Here is an 8,265-nt window from a genome sequence, read left to right on the forward strand (position 1 = left end):
ACTTAGATCGCTTCCGGGGGATAACTCTTGTTCGTACCCTCCCAGGTATGTACAATTAACAGAATGGAACTAAAATCCGGACTTACCCAACCACCCACAGACAGACGTTGTGACTACTTGATGCGCTTCTTCGGGGACATAAACATATGGCGGAAAGAATGTTGAAATGCTGTTTAATATGTGTATGTTTGTAAAGTTTCACCCTCTATCGGCGCTACTCTTTAGACGGCCATAAATCGCTCACCTGTGTAATGGGGCGTATCCAGTTTTTGAACCCAGCAGCATGATTTCAATAATCGTTGTAAAGGAGAACAACATGATAGCACATACCAAATATCATATATAAAAGATGTGTGCTTTTTGGTTGCAGTGGTTTTTTTAAGTAATTATGCTCTGTAATACAATATAAAATAGTTCAACCCCACAACCCAGGCAGGGCAAATTTTGACCCCAGAAACGTAATTTAAACGAACTGTGTATAGGACCATTGTACAATATTACACATCGAATAATAAAAAATCGTACCCTTTCGGTTTCAAAGAAGAATATTTTACAACTATTTACTATATAATCCTTTATAAATCATGAGACCCTGGTGCCTCGCCAGTTTTTCCCGAGATGCGTTATTTGAGCAACCTTAGTACAAGACCACTACCTGATGTCACGTGCCAAATATCAAAGCTCTGGTATTTGTGGTTTTAGAGAAGTAAATTTCAGTTATTTGCTCTGTATGTCTATATAAATCGGTTGACCACTGAGGCGTTGCAACTTATGACCCCGTTGGAATAATTTGAATAATTTAGAAAACCACTTTACGATGTCACGCACCAAATACTAAACTCCTGACCAGAACGGTTTCATAGGGAAGATTTTTAAAATTATATATTATATCAGTCCATAGAAATCATGTGACTCCTGAGGCATGACCAGTTTTTACCATAGGGGCATGATTTTTACAAATTTAGTAGACGACCGCTTTGCGATGTTCAACGCCAAATATAAAACTCCTGACCAGTTCTGTTTCAGAGAGAAGACTGTTTAAGATGTTTACAATATAATTCTATATAAATCATTTGACCCCTGGGTCCCGTTTTGACCCCAGCGGCGTCATTTGAAGACAAACAACTGTACGATGTTACACACCAAATAATAAACACCTGACCCTTACGGTTTCAAAGAAGATTTTAAAAGTTATCTTTTATATAAGTCAATATAAATCATGTGACCCTTGGGGCGGGGACAGGTTTGACCGCAGGGGCATGATTTTAACAAACTTACGGTAGTCGACAACCACTGTACAATGGTTCACACTAAATATAAAAGCCCTGACCCTTGCGCTTTCAGAGCAGAAGATTTTTTCAGTTTTATTTTCTTAAATCTATTTTAGGCAAAAGGTATTCAAGACGTAATCGCATCAGGTTTAAATGCATGCTTGCATTGAGGCTTGAAATGATTGTTACTGATTTAGAAATGTAAAGTAGTTGCAACCGCTTACAACTCAGTCTTTTTGTGCATTTTTCCGTCATCAGCAAATTTATTGTCTTTTTTTAGGAAAAAAGATATTTTAGGCTTGTGTTAGTGTAACGCGATATGACTTACTGATAGAATGAGGAAACTTTGCACAAATATCTGCACACTCATCACCGTATTGAAGTGTGCATCAGGATAGTTTGGTGCAGTTTGTTTCGGACATCATCAATTTAGGCCTGTTTTTTTTCTTGTTGTTTATTCATCCGTATGAGGAAATACTGCTACACTTTTCTAAGTACAACATGGAAACTTGCATACAGTTTTCCTTATGGTATGAAGTTGTTCATCTTCAATTTATATTATCAAGTGTTAACTATTATTGCAAAAGTTACGCCCTGTTTTACAGCATAGAATTTCTATAATACAGATGCTATTTTGAAGCTAGAATTAAGCATCAATCCTTAAATAAAGTGTATGTTTTCAACAATCTTTTATATGCAGTGTTATTGTTTGTATCTATTACTTTTGACAAATTATTGGAACAATAAATGCATCATTTAAATTGATTTTACCACAAAACTGTTCTTGTTTAGATTATTTAAAAAAAATCCCACAATAATAAATGAAATTGTGTCCATGCGTGCACGTTGAATACCTTAATAATATATAGTACTTTGATTAAGAAAAATGTCGTCTAATTTATATTTGTGCACGTGAAAGGGGTCAGGTTGGCGATAAAATGCTTTTAACTGCTTATTTCTGACGGTTGTAAGATACCCATTTCTGACAAACAAGAGTTTTCCCCGTTAACCGACCTACCTATGCCACGTCCAAGAACTTGGTAGTGTCTATCATCATGACTGGGAGACTAGCCGTCATATTATATTCGTGCACGCGACAGTGGTCAGGTTGGCGATTAAACGCTAATTTACCGCGCATTTCTGACGGTTTTAAGATACAAACAAGAGTTTTCCACGTTTACGGACCTATTTCACTTAGGAGACCTTAGTACTTTCTATCACCCAGACTAGATGACATGCCGTCTTATTTATATTCGTGCACACGTGACAATGGGTCAAGATGGCGATAAAACGCTGTTTTAATTATTATTTCTGATGGTTTAAAGATACCGATTTCTGACAAACAATGTTTTCACCGTATACCGACCTTTGTCACGTTGGAGACCTTATTAACTTTTATCACCCTGGCTAGGTGACATGCCGTCTAATATATATACGTGGATGTGACAGGGAGTCAAATAAGCTATGTAACGCTGTTTTAATTCTTATTTCTGTCGGTTTTTATGTACCTGTGTCTGAAAATCAAGATGTTTCCTCGTATGATGACCTGTGTCGTTTGTATCTAGAAACAAAAGTAGAGTATCTTTAAAAAAAAAACACAGAGAACTTGAGTAGTTCATTAAATAAATTAAATAAAGACCAGTTACATTTGTTGAAATCATATGGTAATGAACAGGCACTCGTACGTGTAACGTGTTTGTTCGGAAATGTTATGCGATACGGAGAACTATCCGGAAAATTACCATAACGAAGGCACATTAACAATAACTAAATTAAAATCATCACGTGTGTCTAATACACTAGTTTACACTTAACACTTTGTTAATAATCGCAAGAAGTTAATGCACAAATACAGCATCGAAATTCCAAAAATACGATATATTTATTGTCATATCATAAAAGTAAATATTTTATTGAATGTATTAAAAATAGGGGTTATTTATATTCAACGCATCATCAATATATATAAACTAGTTTGGTTTAACCATTCATTTCTACAATGTGCGCCACGATTGCAATGGGTTTTTAGTTTCAGTTTGTGTATCCAAAAATAAACGCAAGAGCTTGATGTAACCTCATCCACTGTTTTGCAAGCGGCATCGCATGCATGGCGGCATTCTTTGCAGATAGCGCTCTTCTCGAACATATTTGCAACCTGAAAGGGTGTCGGCCACCTCGCAACGCAAGGTGTCGCCCTAAAACCGCACAATCGCGTTCGTCTATAAATGAAAAATAACGCACACACGGGTTTATTCCTTGTCCAGTGGAGTTGTGTGTAGAAGAAGAAAATGAACAAGAACATTTTGAAACGTCTTGCTTTGGCATTTGTGCTCGTTTTTGAAACAGGTAAGTGTTGAATGAATGAGTTGAGATATCGCTAAACATTTCTGAGATGATGGCCGACGTGATGCATTAAGTTTGTATTGAATAGCACAAAGATTTGATGACAGTTTATTGTTATATTGTACTTGAATAAATTACTTATTTTAGTAATTAGACACTGACAATTATCATCTGAAAAAAAAGTTAAAGTGATTGAGTAAAATGCATGCAGCGACTCATTAATGATTTAAAATGCATTATGTTTAAAAGTTTTAGAATTTGATATACAATGGTGTCTATCATAAGTATTGTACCTAAATGTTTCTTTACTGGTTTAAAGTGAAGACGGTCCATGGGCTTAAATGCTATGAATGCGGTAGCTGTTCCGATCCGTTTGACAAAAAAACGGGAACGGAAGTCGACTGTGCTACCAGTTGCGGAAAAGTAAAAGCGACGTCAGGGAGTGACCAATGTAAGCGCATTATTTTAGCAAACGATAACGTATTAGCATTTAGTATGTTTTTTTCAATCTATGTGGAAGTGTCGAACAAAATATAATTAGAAATAAAAGCTCACACATCATGTCTACGTAAAGTTGTTTATTGGCCGATTAACAATAATAATGCGAAAAGTATGTCGAGTGGACTTTATTTAGTAAATATTTAGGCAGCTGTAAAAATACTACATTTTGCTAAAATAAATACTTTACCATGTTTTGATGTAGTTTTACAACCCTATAGATCTATTTGAGCTGTCTAACAACTGCTTTTAATTGTAAAGCGATCTATTGTGCACTCATAACTTTTTATTTTGCTACCAATTTACATATATTTAATGACATTTTATATATCCTGATAACACAAACGTTTGTTGTTTTATTATAATAAAGCTTAGAGAATGATCCTATTTGTAGAAAAGGATCGCATATTTGGTTTGAGCGTAATACACTTGGAAACTAAACGTAAAAATATACCTGTTTTATGAGTGAGGAATTTGAAATTTACATAAACATTACCTTCCTACAGTATTGAATGCTTAACATTAGCATTGAGAATGATCTTTTTCATATTGATATATATTCGGGTATGTTTATTAAAAGCTTTTCGGTATAATAGAGAATTTATTTAGTGATGAGGATTCGATTACATTGAAAAATATTGAATTTATATTGTTATCAGCAGAAATTATAAAGATTTGTAAAATAAAATTTCATCATACGCCGAAATTAACAATTTTCATCTATATCTTTCTTTGATTATTTCAGTGACTGCAAGAGGGTGTCTTGACAAAAAGATTGACAATGGATGTGCTACTGGAGAATTCAAGAAGGTAAAGGGCACCGTATGTTCCTGCGACAAGGACCTGTGTAACGCCGGGAACCAGCCCCAGGTGTCTATCCTTCCGGTGGTGGCAGGAGCAGCTGCAGTCCTTACAAAGCTGCTACTGAAGCAGCTTTAAGTATGTTTATGCATTCTGTTGACTTGCATGTCTCGATTGTATGAACACTCTTTTTGCTTGTGTAATGATTCGTAATAATAACATACAAGTTGACTGATATTAACAAAATACACGCTGGACTGATTATATAATCTTATTTAGTCAAATGAAGCATACAATTCAAACATTAAACATTTACATATATATAAATACATTTTACCCAGCCAGCTTATAATACCCGTAGACATTGTTTTGTAAATGAAATCTTTGATGTTGGGATAACCTTTGAGTGGTGTTTATATAATAATATTTTTATTAATAATGGACTTATAATCATACCAGGAGCACATGAGCTCTTAAAGCAAACACGGATACATGCAGATTTTGTATTATATTATATTCAGTTGTATTGTTATATAATATTTGTTTTAATTGTTTAAAAACGGTGGGGTTATTTTATGGCAATGATACGCTGATACAACAAATTAACGCTTAAGAATGTAAACTAATTGTCTTTTATCGATCTCTACATTGTTCTGTTACATTTTTTGTATTAATACTTATATCTTTTTTTCCATTCATATACTGTATACTTATACCTACTAATGTTCTATATTGTTAGTTATAGTCTTCGAGCTCTTTTCTCAATTCTGTGGAATTGTACTTTGCAGTCTTAATGCTAAGCAAAATACCAATTTATACATGTTTAAATTTTTATTCAAAATTAGTATGTATGTTTTGTATTGTATTGCTAACATGTGTTCATGAATAACTGAATAAATATTGTTTAAACCATACGCCGATAATTTAATAACCAATAACAAGATTTTTAAGTACAAAACAGGATATGACGATATAGGGTTATGAAAAAAAAACTAAATGTCTACACATCCGAATATGTATACATGATTGACAATAAATATACAATAATAATTCAGTTGAAATTTTGATAGAGCTTTTCAAGACAAACTGAATGTTATAACGCTGATTTAGCCATTTTGGTTACGTAACGCAAATGACTTCCTTTTTTTTATATAAAATGTGCAATGTCTGATGTCAATTTTCACAACCATCAAGCTACTGTCCAATATATCCCCATACATGGTTGAAAGGAAAAGGCAACATCCTTAAGGCTTTCAAAAAACAAAACCATTATTTAAATAAATGCAATTCGTTGTGACTAAAGATATAAACCTTATAAATAGCATGTGTAATAAGCGAACCAAAAAAAATGGCATGCTTAAAACCACTGAAACATTTAAGTGCAAAGAAAGGGGTCTTTTCATTGCTTAAATGCATACCTTTAAATTGATTCCACAACATTTAAAGAGCACTTTAAAATTGTATGCATTATGCACTCAACTGTTGGTGCTCATCATTAATCACACATAAAATATTACCCTGCTGCCGTGACTATCTGGATGATTTATTTTATCAATAGACAAGGGGATGACCCAAGTTGTATTCATTCTTTAGCAGCTTATAGACCTTATAGTTTTAGCTGCATTTCGTGACCGCACAATATAGACATTAGTGTTCTCCCCTAATGTCCAGCTAATCAGAAGACTTCATTTTATAAAAAATCTAACAATTAATTTCATGAAAAACTTTCTTCACAGATTCTTGCCAGCTAAGAGTTCGCTCTATTTTTCGTAGACATTTTTGCACTTTGTGCATGTGCTGTTCAACCCGTAAACCGGTGAATGTAAATCAATCAAATGCTATTTTCGCGAAAAACAACCCCAAATTACCGATAGACATATTTTTTTTTACAAAAACTATAAAACGGAAATACGTAACAATGAAAATGATGTAATCCAATGCAATTTTAATGCATCAATTACCAAAATTTAAGTATACATTAATTGTTTAATGTTTGAACAACCGGATGTTTTCAACTCTATTTCATTTTTTATTTTTGTGCGTTCGCAGCTCGTTTTTAAATTACTAAAATAGTTGTGTAATCGATGAAATGGCCTGATCCATTACATCTATGGGAGTGTATAGCAAACGTCTCTCTACATGGGATTTTACCAATTTTTAGGTAACGCTGCGTGAACTGTTATTTCCATAATTGCTGGTTATGAGAGGGGAAAAATAGTTCTCAACGATTTCGATGTTTTATATAATGACTTATAATGTTCAGAATTCGGAATTCTGTGAACATGTTATTTCTATCCAGGTATGCGTAATAATAGGAAGAGGAATAGACAATGTTGAGTAAAAGAGTGTTTTTATATAGTTTATCATGTGCAGTTGGTAAATCCGATGTTGATCATGTTATCAACGCGCCTGTTCAAGCCAGCTTAGGAAACAAAATCAAGCAGAAAGACTGTCAAATCCAATTACAACGATTTTAAGGAGTAAATAAATTAGACAAACATTTATGCATATACGTAATCCTGTTTAGAACACTCTTCCACCTCACATCTTCGGCTGTGTTACATTGAAGGAGAAAAGACAAGTTTAATCATCTTTTTAACGATAACATCCCGATGGCAACGCCTGACAGTGACATGTTTTGGTCGTTTTATTAGGAACGCGGCCTCCTCGGATATATGATCTGTACATACGATACATTTAAAGTCCAGTGCAAACCTTCTTAACGCTTTCCCGCACGACAATTATGACGTTAACTCATGTCATCCGATCATGTGTACATTGACGAAGTAGCTTGACAGTACAGTACAGTTGCTACCTGCTGTTATAACATTATTCAATGTCAGATATGGTCATACGCGTACATTAATGACGTTTTTAGTTTGGCCATCTATTGCTTTTTAATACAAAATAAATGCACTCATATATAGACTTCATACACAGGATATCATTACTTATAGTTATAAAATATTGGCAGAATATGTAGCTACATAATTGCCATACGCAATACGATAATAAACATCAATGATACGATATTGTACAATATTGTTATTTGCACTTCTTGATTGCTAACTGATCATACGCGCTGCGACATGGTAAAAGACAAACAGACAGACAAACATTTTATTCAGACTTATACAACAGTACATCGCCTTCCTATGTGAAATGCAAACACCAAATAGTCACATAAATCGGAGAATCTAAATCTAAAGCATCATGAATTTTAATTAGGATCTCTGGAGACATAGGAGGCGCCAGCCCTAGAGAAAGAATCAGAAAATTACCGAAACCATTGTTAGTCAGTTGTGAATGAATGTTGGCAATGCCTGGATATTCATCCCTTCTAGTTGAGTCG

Source organism: Dreissena polymorpha, chromosome 12 (assembly GCF_020536995.1).
Source record: "Dreissena polymorpha isolate Duluth1 chromosome 12, UMN_Dpol_1.0, whole genome shotgun sequence".
Classification (NCBI taxonomy): domain Eukaryota; kingdom Metazoa; phylum Mollusca; class Bivalvia; order Myida; family Dreissenidae; genus Dreissena; species Dreissena polymorpha.